At 36.6% G+C, this 13,566-nt stretch overlaps 1 pseudogene; it reads left to right on the top strand.

Annotated features, from left to right (window-relative positions):
* The first annotated feature begins 5,176 nt into the window (after nucleotides 1–5,176).
* On the top strand, nucleotides 5,177–5,296 carry LOC114491285 (annotated as a pseudogene).
* The last annotated feature ends 8,270 nt before the right edge of the window (nucleotides 5,297–13,566 follow it).

Raw genomic sequence — 13,566 nt, 5'->3', positions numbered from 1 at the left:
TGGCATACAGAAGAGAAAGGAATAAAAGGATTAAAGAAAGTGGTCATGCTGGCTTGAATATATTAAGTGAAACCAGAAAACCTACCACAAGTTGTTTCACAGGAAGGCCCAACAGAACACACCATTCACCAATGCCGCAAAGAATGTGCTCATGAGAAGGCGCCAGCGTCACTCAGTTGTTCTTTTGTGCCTTTCTTCTTCAGACTGGGCTGACAGTAGGTGATTAGAGAGTTAGCTTGTTAATTTCCATGGGGATCTGGCCCCAAAGCAAGAGAGGTCAAATGACTGAGCTTAATTGACAGACGCTAGGGACCGCATTATCATAGGAAATAGAAAAGTCAGAGGGAGGCCAAGGGAAATTGACCTGCCAGAGACATGGAGACAGTTAAAAGAACATGTCCCCAGGTACCTGCCATTAAGTCGCCACTGAGGCTGCTTTTTTTTTTCAGCATTGCTTTTTATCTATTTTTTATTATTTATTTTATTTTTTTCTTTTCTTTTCTTTTTATGATTGCTTTTCATCTCTTCCTTTTTCATTTATTTTTTATGAGGTTGCTATTTAACATCAACAGTCAGAAGAAAGCAAGAAAGGAGATGCAGGAGACTGAGGGCAATTGCCCTAATAAAAGCTGTGACCCCTTGTTCAGGTCCACATTCTGAGCCAATATTAATATCTGAAATCTACTGACTGGAGAGATGGCTGGGCCCCAAAGGGGAAGGACCCTACAATACCATGGGAAATATATTCTCTACTGATTCCATTAATGTTCAACCAAAGGGGCGTATAGAATTTTACTCACGTGATGTGCACTGGAGAAAGTGGACTATCCAGACATTTCAAGGACCATTGGACAAAGCACTGATTTGACATTGATACTCCCAGATACAAAATGTCATCATGCTTTCCTTGAAAGAGTGGAGGTAACCAGGAATGAGATAATAAATGGAGTTCTAGCGAAAGTGAGTATCTTAGTGGTCCACTGGGTCTGTGAATCCATCCCACGATCATTGTCAGGTCCCAGGTGTATAATCAAATTGACATGCTTGCTAGTTGAAGTAATTCCCACATTAGGTGTTTGACCTGTGAGTAAAAGCTAACATATTGGAGAAGACCACACGGAAGCTTCTGAAACTGTTCCCTACCAAGGATAGGAAATCAAAAGCAGTACTACAACTCTATGTTCTTGGTGGAAATTAGTGCCTCCATTAAGGACCTAAAGGATGAAAGAGTGGTGACCTTTATCATATCATACTTCAATTTCCTTTGCCACTCAGACCTCTGCAGAAAATGAACATATCCTTGAGAATGACTGTGTACTGTCAAGTTCATTCAATCCTGTTGTGTTGGTTGCAGTATTATTGCTGGTACAGTTTATTGGGGTCTTGGAAATACACTTTGCTGCTATTGATTTGGCAGATGGATTCTTTTTTATTCTGAACAGAAAAGAGGATGCGAAATAGTTTGTGTTCACATGGAACAGACAACGATATTCATTAAGAGTTTGTTCTTAGGGCTATGTTATGCTCCTGCCTTCTATTATAATATTGTTCAAAGATTTCTGGACTACCTAAACATCCCACAGAAAATCACATTCATGCAGTACATGAACAACAGCATGCAGATGAGGCAGGATGAGCAAGAGGTGGCTACTACTAGCCTAGGGGTTAGTTTGACACATGTGCTCCTAAAGGTAGCACACAGATAGACACACAGATAGCACACAGGTAGCACACAGATAGACACATAGCCAAGGTTCTAAGAGTCCAGTGATCAGGGTGTGGTAGGAGTTCCCCTTCAAAGCACACTTTAAATCTCTGAATTATGCATCTGTGTCTCCAAAGAATGAAGCCCAGTTGGCCTCTTTGGCTTCAGAAGGTAACACAATGTACACCTAAAAATTGTGACTGGACCCATATACCACCTGGCACAAAATGCTCCTGATTTGAGTAAAAGCAGACTGAAAGGGGCTCTGAGGCAGGCCCATGCTGTAGTTAGTGCAAGCAGCCCTGTCACTGAGGCCTCATGATCTGGTAAAGTTTTGCTGTTCGAAGTGTCAGTGGTAGGAAGATACGTCGTGTGGAGTTTACAGCAGTCTCCGATGAAAGAGTTTCAACCTAGGCCCCTGAATTTCAGGCTCAACAGTGTGCCATTTATTACAGAATTACATATTTGAGAACCAGTGTTGGGTCCTGATAGAAATGGAACAGTTGATCATGGGGTACTAAGTAATTGTGCATCTGGAATGCCTATGAAAAAGCCCATTTTGAACTTCTCTTGCCTTGTCATAATGAGAATCCATCATAAGCTGGAAATGGTACATCTGCTATTATACTCACACAGGTCTAGGGGGCACAGGTAAACCACAGAAATAGCACAGACCTCCAGATGACCTATCACCATGGAAAGTCTACCTCTCCCATAGCTATATTAAGAGAGGGTCTCACATAATCGGCGGAAGGAGGAAAAAGTCCCACCTTTGGTTTAAAAAAGCATTGGCTCATGCTGTGACTATAAACTGAAATTGGGTAGTGGTTGCATTAGGGTAATATTCAGTGATGATCTTGAAAAAGAAAAAAGCCAGGAAAGTTTCTCAATAAATGAAGGTTCAGTGGAGTTGGCATTATGTGTGTATTTCTGCACAGGGATCAATGGCCTAGTTAGCTATTCGGGGGCCTGAAAGGAAATGGACTGGAAAATTGATGATGAAGTATTGGGCAGAGGGGTATGGGCAGATATGTGGGAGTAGACATAAACTGTTAAATATTTTGTGTTACACATAATGCTGATGAGAAAGCATGCACAATGGGAGAGGCACTGAAGAACTAAGTAGACAACATGACTTGACCTGCTGAGGTTAACCAGTTTTCGTCAATGAATGCCTTTTCTCTGTTTTCTCCTAAAGAAGGAATGATGCTCATGATAGGTGAGTCTGGGAAAGGATGTGTTTGCCTGAAGAGAACATATGTACCTTTTCTGCTCAAAACCAAGAAGAAGTAAATTTTGCAGGATCAAACAATTTTATGGTGTGAGACAGTGGGGAAGATGGTTGTTCCTAGTTGCCACTAACTGAAAATGAACGTATAATTTAGGTGTTAAGTCTTGGTAAGGCCATTTGACTAATGAGCCTAAATATACACATTTTAAAAACTTTATCAGTCACAAACTGATAGTTTATCCCCATCCGTCTGCTTCCTATGCCCATCTCACCTTTGCGAGGTGTTATTCATCAGCCCCTCAAATCCAAACAACTCACAAAATAGAAAGTGAAGATTATTTAACAGTGCTCTGTTTTTTCATAAAGATTGTTACATGAGAAAAATTATCATAAAGATTGTTACATGAGAAGATTATTTAACAATGCTCTGTTTTTTCATAAAGATTGTTCATTTTGTTTCTCTCATTATCTTGTAGGTGGTTGAGTGGATCTTTCCTTTCCCTTCTCTACTTAAAATTTTATTTTTAATAAGATGAAGATTTAAATTATGCAAAAATCATACTTGATGTCTACATTTATTAAGTTTTAAATATCAGAACACTGGGCTCTAATGATCTTCAGAGCAAGGAATGTCCAGGGTGTGTGCTTTGCTAGCAGCGCAGCTAGAGAAGCTCTCATGTCTCCAGAACAGGCAGAGGCACCTCTGCTGTGCCAGACAGGGCTCCTGTGGAACAAGGAGGCTGCTTTCCCTGCCATTGTTCAGATTTATCTGATACTTAGTCATCTACTGCCTTTCAGAACCTTCCATATTTGTCTTCAGCAACCGTATGTTATAACACACCTATTTATTCATATTACAAATGAAGGGTCTTTTAGAAATCACTAAGTTTCAAATCTGCTTTTCTTAAAATTAGTGAAATACTTGTTTTTTTTTTTCACCAGGAAGCCCATAAGTAAGCAAATCAAAGAGGAGCTATATTCTGTTTAAAGTATGAGGATACCACAACTGCACACTGTTTTTCCTGAAAAAAACGCCAAAAACTCACAGAATTCAGGAGGTAGGGGGCACTGATAGAGCATTTCCTCACACTCTAAAAGTGAATAATTCGGGGGAAAGGAGAAAGGATTTTCAGAAACAACTATAAAGGACACATGGACAAAACAAAGAGGGTGGAATCAGGGGAGGGAGGTGGGGATGGCTGGGTAGGGGGAAGTGGTTTAGGGGGAAATGCAGACAACTGTACTTGAATGATAAAACAAAATAAACAATAAAATGATTATTTAAAAAAGAAGAAATTTAGAACTGTCACCTTTCTACCACAATGTTGAGTGGTAAACAAATTTGTTGAACAGATTAATTGTAACTGCTGTTTAATGCAGTTCTCCTGAGCTTATAATAACATAGATCATCTTTGAAAATGGCATAAATAACAAACTTTAGAGTCCAACAGATGAGGGTCCAAATTTGTTAACCCCTTTGTTTCTCCATTTATAAATAAGAGTATTGACCCTTTCATAATGCTTGTTCTGAGAATTAAATTACAAAAAAAAGCAATACCACCTGTTGCAGGCTCTGGTCATATTAAAAATTTGAAAATTGTTAGCTTATTTCTCACAGTTAGTTTTAATTTTGCCTCAAGTAATGTCATTGTAAACTTGCATTGGAACATAGGAAATTCTAAGCGTTCAATGTTGATCAAAGTCCTTGGGCCACCCAGATACTCATTTCATTTTTTTTCTGTTTCTTTATTATTATAATCACAATAGCATGACATTAAATGCCTTATGACATGTTCTATTAAAAATTTGGTAACCTGTTAATCATTTGTCTAGATGACAAAATGTTGATTTTTGTCTATTTTGTAGATAGTCTTAAAATGGGAACTACAGAAAGAATAGTGCTGTGGCTTTGAAGAAGAGAGTGAATCAGGTTGATACACAACCCTTGAATAATGTTCCTGGATATTAATTTCATTTTAAAAGTATGTATGGACAGTCTTTCTCTTCTTTACAAAAGAAAAAAAAAAAAAAACAAGAAAAAAAGCGCACAACACTCTAAAGTACCTGAAGTTTTTGGAAAGGCTTTTGAAGGTCATTAGTCCTTCTTGCATATCCTGCAGATACTTGCTTCATAAACACCAAGATTGTGAACATGTTTCATTTATAAAAGAAGCCAATTTTTCTTGTGTATAAAATTTTAAAAATCACAAGCAAATATATTCTTTTAAGAATGTGAACATATCGCTTCTTGGCCTTTTGGCTAAGATCAAGTGTAGAATGTGAACATAATATTTTAATTATCAAATTATGATGTGTGCTATTTCAAATATTACAGTGTTCACATTTTGATACTGTCTTTTCATCTCTTTTTCTTATTGTTTCCTTGTATTAGTTTGCTAGGGCTTCCATAACAAAATACTGCAAAGCCAGTGTTTTAACAACAGAAATGAATTTTCCTATAGTTCTGGAAGCTGAAATTCAAGATCTAGGCAGTTTTGTTAGTTCTCCTGAGGTCTGTCTCCTTGGCTTGAAGATAACAACCTTCTTACACTATTTGATCATGGTTTTTCCTTAGTGCATGTGTATTTGTGGTGTCTCTTTCTTGCGTACCCATGGTGCCTCTTTCTCTTCTTATAAGAACTCCAGTCATTAGGGACCCACCCTAATCACCTCATTTTAATTTAATCACTTCTTTGAAGGCCCTCTCTACAAATACAGTCACAAGGATTAGGGACTACACTCTTTTAGTCTTAGTAAAGTGGCAATTTATTGTTGACTAAGTGTTGATGAGATATTGGAAAATAGAGTTGCAATAAAAACTTAAAGAACCTGCTTATTCTTTTGAGAACTTTGTACTATTTTGAAAAATTAATATGTTAAAATGAATGTAGCACGGGATGGCATTTGAAGAACTAAGCTCCACCTGCTATGTGAAACTATGCCTGTTCCTCTCTAGCTATGTGACATTTTATAAAATACTGTATTTCATTGTCCAAAGTTTCATCACCCATAGAGTGAGTCTTGGATAATCTCAATGCTGCTTTCCAGCCTCAACATTTTAAGTTTTAAATATTTATGAAATTCTACCTCTGAGCTCTTCTTATAGGCATATCAGAACATTTATTCTCTTAATAACCTTGTATATTATTACATTCTTAAGAGGCTAGAGAGTGGCATAGCAAGGCAAATTGACTCATTCAAGGCTACACAATCTTCAAAAGGACTAAGATCAGAATACATTTTGTTGCATTCACTCTGCTATTTTTTCCCAGTAGATAAGGATTCATCCTATTGTGAGTGTATGAACTAGAATATTGTTTTCAAAATATTACTCAAATTCCATAAATATGCCTTAGAAATATAAAAGTCTTTTCAAACCTACCAGTGCATATTAAAAACACTGGCTTTGTCAAGGCAATAGAAGAACAACGCAGTAAATGGAGGGAACAAGCAATGATGCAAATAACTCTTTGACATCTTAGAAGCCAAGGACAATCTATAGGTAATCAAATTTTTTAAGTTACATTGAGGGTCTGGGCACTGTGGGTTTCCTTATTTCCTTGTAGTATTTGGCATGAGCTACTGAGGGCTTCTGACAAATTTGGGCAATAGTCTCTAAACACTATGATGCAGCTTTACAGAAAGACCAAAGAGGCATGGAGAAAACTTGGGTATCCCTCTTCCATTCAAATCTGCAAAGCTCAGAAGCCTTTCTGATTTTGGGGACATGCAAAAATTCTAGCATTGGGGGTCCCCAGGGCAACTAAATCCAGATTGCTGACATACTATATTAATGTCCTATTGCTATTGTAACAAATTACTACAAACTTAGTGGCTGAAAATTAATTTGTTCTTGTACAGATGTGGCAGCCAGAAGTTCTAAAATCAAAGTTCATTCTGGAGGCTCTTAAGAGGAATCTATTACCTTGACTTTTTTAACTTCTAGAGCCTGCCTGCATTTTTTGGTTCGTGTCTTCTACCTTTATGTTCAAAACCAGCAAGGTGCTTTAATGTGCTTTTCAAATATCTGTGTTTTTTTTTAATTCTGACTCTCTACAACCCTCTTAGTAGGATGCCTGTGGTTACATTGGGCCCACCTGGATAATTCAGGATAATCTTTCCCATCTCAAGAACCTTAACTTGATCACATCTGCAAAGCCTCTCTTCTTTTGTGAGGTAACACTTTCAGAGAGCCTGGAGATAAGAATGTGGGCTTGTTTGGGGCCTCTTATTCTGTCTATCATACATGCTAAATGGAATGGGTCCATCTGGATCTACTCTACTCTCAGAAATGATGTTTGGTGAAGTTTTATTAGGCCTTCGATTGAATGAAAGCAGATGCCCAGTTGTCTACCAGGAATGATTGCATCTGAGCCATACAAAGGGACAGATACTGCAAAAGTTCTAGGGGGCTAATGGATATAACACAGATGACTGAAGTTAAGCATTTTGGGCAGGCACTCAGAAATTAGAGGAGTCAGAAAGCTTTAATAATGCTCATATACCCTTTTTTATTACAGATATTTATTTAGAAAAATTAGAATACATGGATGAAAAATAAAGTAGAATAAAAATCCCTATAAATTTACCCACTCAGAAATCACCCTGAAGTCAATTCAACCCAAAAGCTCATCAAGCCTCTTGTGGTTAAATCATACTTCCACCATAGGCCATGTGCTGGCCTCTCCTTCTGCCTGGGATAATATTTCCTCACATAGTCACAAGCTAATTGCTTACCTTCTTCAAATCTTTGTTTAAATGTCATTTTCTTAATGAAGTTTTCTCTGAACAATTAAAAATTGCAATTGTTTCCCTCCTCATATGTCTAATCCACATTATCCTATGTTAGTTTAGATTTTTTCACTACATTATCACTTTCTTGTAATTATATAATTTACTTACTTATTACGTCCACAGGGCATTATCTACTCCTGCCCTAAACTTAGAAGTTAGGTTCTAAGAAACCAGAGATTATTGTTTGTTTGTTTTTTCACCAAGGTATCCCAAATACCTGGCATATAGCAGGTGCTCCACAATGATTTTGAATAAATTGAATGACTAGAGATAAACTTTAGGTACTTTGTCTAAGTACACTCTGACTTGTTTTTGAATGTACCCCAATTTTAATTGGTCAACTCTTCCAATTTTAATTGCTCCCTAAGTTTAGTAGGTTAGCTGTTTTGCTCTTCTTGTATTTTTGACTTATAGATCAATATTTGGCCCTCATAAGAAATCAGGCTTATATGTTCTCTTACTAGTCTGTTCCCCTTCTTTCTTGTATGAATGATCCATAGACATGGACAATGATGTGGGATTGACTGTGGGAGTGGGAGGCAGGATGGGCAGAGGAGGGCAAAGCGGGGAAAATTGGGACAACTGTAATAGAATAACAATAAACAACTTTAAAAAATAAAAATAAATTCAGATATAGATTCAGTTCTAGATATAGAACTGAATTTAAATGGCCAGAGTCATTACCTTTAATACTGTGGCATTTTGGCAGTGAATTTATTCCTTAGAGCCATGAAAATGAGTAACAATCTATTTCTTGGAAAAGTATGTTTTCTTATTTAAAATAGATTTCTCCCAATTCTGAGCCCCCACTTACAAAGAACCCCCAACCATATTAGGAGATAGCATACTTTGTGTTTCTCACCTCCAGAAAAGTCACCAAATCCGATATTAATAGGAAATATTCAAAACAATGTTTTCAAATAAATAGTCACTTAGAATTACCTTCTGTTAATCTGAGAACAAGGGCAGGATCTAATATAAATTTTTCAAATCAGCTAGCAGATATGTCAGAGTAGAATGCTATTTGGCTCCGATGCAAATAATTCTTCATTAGAGATGAAAAAGTAGACTTTTGGTAGACTTTCATGCTGCAGTTCAAGAATTTTTCCTGCCCAAGTGGACAAATTTAAAAGAATTTCTAATAAACCAAAAATAATATTGCCTTAAAATAAGGTGTCACTTAATGTAAGATGTACTGTTATTTTATGCACAGTGTATTGTATATTCCATCCCATCTGTATAAGTTGGGACTCAATTTCAGGAATTAAAAAAATGTGGAAAATGTGGCCACTAAAATAAATGAAGTAATAGTATTAAAAAAAGCAAGAAAGAAATTAGGCTCAGACTCACCTCTCCAGTTATTCAAACCCTGGCTGGCTCCTGAAGGAAAATTGACTCAAGCTCTGGCTTTAAGGCACAGGACTGGGACCAGTTTACTTGGCAGATGCCTCAACTGAACTCAAACAACCTGAGATCAGAATTAGTCAGATATGCTTCTCTAAAATACTCCCATACTGGTTCCACGAAACTGTAGGAGTACAAAAGGAAAGAATTTGTTGTCCAAAAGTAATAAAATCTGGCTTTATAAGCATAAAAGTTATAACCTTTTATTTTCACTATTTCTTAAGCATCCTAGCTTTGTTTCCTTTCTTGGATAAGAACTGAAAATATTCTTCATAGTTCAAAAATGATTCATTTCCTCTGAGTCAATTCTGCAGAATAGTAGAATCTCATCGGTTTGCCAGCATTGCTTTGAGGCCCATGTTAAATTTATATGAAACAAAGCATGAAAAGGAACAGTCTTAGAGGTAGCATTGTAATGCTACTTTTTGAAATGTGCTAGTAACAAACATTGATGTTTGCCCAATTTGATGACCTGCTAACAGTAAATGGTCATAACTTTTAGACCAAAAAATCTGTGCTACATGTACTATGTTTTCAAAATGTGACCAGTATAAATGTATAGCTGTCTTGACTTCTACCATGTTATAAACTACTTAAGGCTGTTAAGAAGAGTCACTAAAGTTAATAACCAAGGAGATGAAAATATTTAATTTGCATGTCATGTGGATCCTTGGGAAGAAATAGTTTACAGCAAATATTTTGCAAAAGCACCAGAAGCCCTCTATACTCATTCATCAAACCATTTATATATAAAATCATTTTTCCATTTAAAAAATACTTATGGAAGAAGACTCAGCTACAGCTCTCTAGATAGCTCATTTCACCAAAGAACCTAAGTGTTCATTTAGATGATAACATATGTGAAGTTATCGTATTTGTATTCTAAGCCTTTATTATCTATGTAGTAGATAAGTTAACAATGTCTAATGCCAAATTTAAGATGAACTTTTATTCTAAGGCTTTCCATGTTTCACTCATATCATCAAATTTGTGATAACTCCAATTTTTCTAGCAACAAGTGTAAAGATGGATTAAGCTTAAAGAAAAATAGAAATTTCCATGACTGTAGAGTGACATAGGTGTTGACAGTAGGATGCAATGCATTATATTCCCTCAAATTTAATCATCTTCCTAACATCCTTTCTAATCTTTTTTTTTGCTCTCTACCATGTGTGTGTATGTGTGTGTATCTCTCCAGAAGGTATTTAGCCATGCAGTCTGAAAAATAGAGACATTTATGGAAGAAGATATAAGATACAAGAAGCATTGTACATAGGACATTGACAACTCGGTCCCCTTCAAAAGTAGGCACCTTGGGACCTCCCACAGTTCCCTCAGTCACCATCAGCTCCCCCATCACATTTTCCTGAATCTCATCAACAGTCTGAAATCTCTTCTCTTTCAAAGGTGATTTTAATCTTGGGAAAAGCCAGAAGTCACAGAGCCCAAAATCTGGGCTATAGAGGAGCTGAGTCACCTGGCTGATTTGATGTTTCACCAAAAAAAACTGCACAAGAGGTGATGCATGAGCAGGTGTGTTGTCATGATGAAGCTGCCAATCACCAGTTACTCATATCTGAGGCCTTCTTAATCATCTGAATAGATTCCATGGAGGAATGCTCAAGCTTAATGTAAAATTTGATGCATATTCATTGCTCTACTTATTCAGTAATTTTGAATGTGACAGCAACACATTACACATACTCACTTAATGATGTCTACCATCCCAATGACTAGTACAGTGAAGTCATCATTGTTCACACATATGCATTCCAGTCCACTCTCCTTGGCTACCAGGTTACATCTGTGTCATGCAAACCATTCTCATTATATTAATAATAACAAGACTTTTTTTCCAGATGGACCTTGTATGTATGCATTACATCTGTCTATTATGTAGATAGATAAATAATATATGGTTTACAGTATGCATTTTATAATTTACCTCATATGTAATATATGTTATATAGATAATATAATAATCTATTACCTAGCCATATCCTTCTTCTTATCAAATTTTTTTCCACCTCTTAATTTCCATTCATAGATTTTCAGTCCTAATTGAAGGTAATACACAGGGCCTGATTTTGGACCCCTACCTAGTCTCTTTGCCCTTCCTCCAACCTCCTTCAATCTTCCAACATACCATTCTTCTTATATGGAATCTCAGAAATTTTGTACATTATTATTTCTTTTTGTGGGAAGTACTCTCTTCCTTCGAATTTGATTAACCCTGTATTTTTTTAATTTACTTTCCTTTCTACTCTTTTTTTTAAAGAAATATATTCTCTCTTTTTTAAAGATTTTATTTATTTATTTTTAGAGAGGGAAGGGAAGGAGAAAGAGAGAGAGAGAGAGAGACATCAATGTGCGGTTGCTGGGGGCCATGGCCTGCAACCCAGTCATGTGCCCTGACTGGGAATCGAACCTGAGATGCTTTGGTTCACAGCCCATGCTCAATCCACTGAGCTATGCCAGCCAGGGCTTCCTTTCTATTCTTTATCAGCATCTTTTTGTGACTCACCTTTTTCTATTGAACTTCAAATGTTATACCCTTTAAAGACTTCCCCTTGGCTTTTCTCTTCAGACTCAATGCACCCTACTTAGTAATGTTGTCCATGCCCATGACTCAAATTGTGACTGCTACATGGCCTTTCTCAAATTTATTTCTGTAGTTAGTTCTTTCCTCTTATCCCCACACTGGCTACTCTGAACAGCTGTTTAATTTGAATGCCTCAAAATTAGTGTGGTCTAGTGTAAATTATCTCTCATCCCTAACCTGGTCCTTCTTCACAGTTTCTTACAATAAATAGTATCGCTGACATATAATTAATCAAAGTGAAATTCTGAGTTTCATGCTTGCTTCCAATCACCCTCTTTTCTTCTGTATCCAGTCTTCTCCTGTCTCTTAATTTTTTTTTCAATGGTTCCAGTTCTCTCAGGTTCTCTACAACCAACATTCTTGCAGAGATTACCGAAATGGCCTCCAAACTGGTTTTCCCCAATCTATTATTTTCATACTCTATTGCTTTCCACAAAGCATTTTTTAAGAAAATGTTTCAAGTCATTTCTTGTGTGAAAATCTTTCATAGTTCTTTGTCATTCTGCAATAAGGGCTGATCACTTAACACGGCCTTATGAGGCTTTGTATTATATATTAGCACCATTAACTATTTTTTACTCACACCACACCTACTGTTCTCTGCACACCATCTGCATTGAATTTCATGCAGTCCTCAAACATTCTCTGATCTTTCCTATAATAAGAACTTTTGCCTATGCCTCTTCATTTACCTGGAACACTGTTTTATATTTACCTTGTTTTATGTATCCTCATTCATCCCTGAATTCTTATCTTAAATGTTACTTCAAGACAGCCTTCCTTAAATCACACTAGCCTTCCCTGTGCCACATGTACATAAGCTCTAATACCATTCTGTGTCTCTATTCAGCATTTTACCAATAGATAATTGCATATTTAATTGCATTTATGGGTATATCCATAAATAAACATAAATATGCAATCATTTATATATTATAAATACATATTATAAATTATATAATATTTATAATATGTAACATATGCATATTCCATGACAGAAGTTTGTTTAATCATTTAAATATTTTTTCTTTATTTACTGTTGTTCAAGTACAGTTGTCTCCATTTTTCCACCACCAACTCCTTGTCCAACCCATCCCCACCTCTACCCTCAATCCTACCCCTTTTGGTTTTGTCCATGTGTCCTTTATACATTTTTTTTGACAACCCTTCCCCTTCTTTCCCCCGTTATCTCCCTCCCACCTCCCCACTGGTTACTGTCAGTTTGTTCTTTATTTCAATGTCTCTGGTTGTATTTTGCTTGCTTGTTTGTTTTGTTGATTAAGTTCCACATATAGGTAAGATCATATGGTATTTGTCTTTCACTGCCTGGCTTATTTCAGTTAGCATATTGCTCTTAGTTCCATCCATTCTGTCACAAAGGGTAGGAGCTCCTTCTTTTTTTTCTGCTGCATAGTATTCCATTGTGTAAATGTACCACTGTTTTTTGATCCATTCATTTACTGATGGGCACTTAGGCTGTTTCCAACACTTGATAATTGTAAATTGCACTGCTTTGAACATTGGGATGCATAGGTTCTTTTGAATTGGTGTTTCAGGATTCTTACAGTATAATCCCAGCATTGGGATTGCCAGTTCCATTTTTAGTTTTCTGAGGAAATTCCATATTGTTTTCCAGTGGCTGTACTAATCTGCATTCTCACCAACAGTGCACTAGAGTTCCCTTTTCTCCATGTTCTCTCTAACATTTGTTGTTTGTTGATTTGGTTATGATGGCCATAATGACCAGCTTGAAATGGTATCTCATTGTGGTTTTAATTTGCATCTCTCTGATGGCTAGTGATGCTGAGCATCTTTTCATGTGTCTCTGGA

The sequence above is a fragment of the Phyllostomus discolor genome, chromosome 2, assembly GCF_004126475.2.
Source record: "Phyllostomus discolor isolate MPI-MPIP mPhyDis1 chromosome 2, mPhyDis1.pri.v3, whole genome shotgun sequence".
Lineage (NCBI taxonomy): Eukaryota > Metazoa > Chordata > Mammalia > Chiroptera > Phyllostomidae > Phyllostomus > Phyllostomus discolor.
Note: the sequence above shows the minus strand (reverse complement) of the source record. Positions and strands in the feature narration are given on the sequence as shown.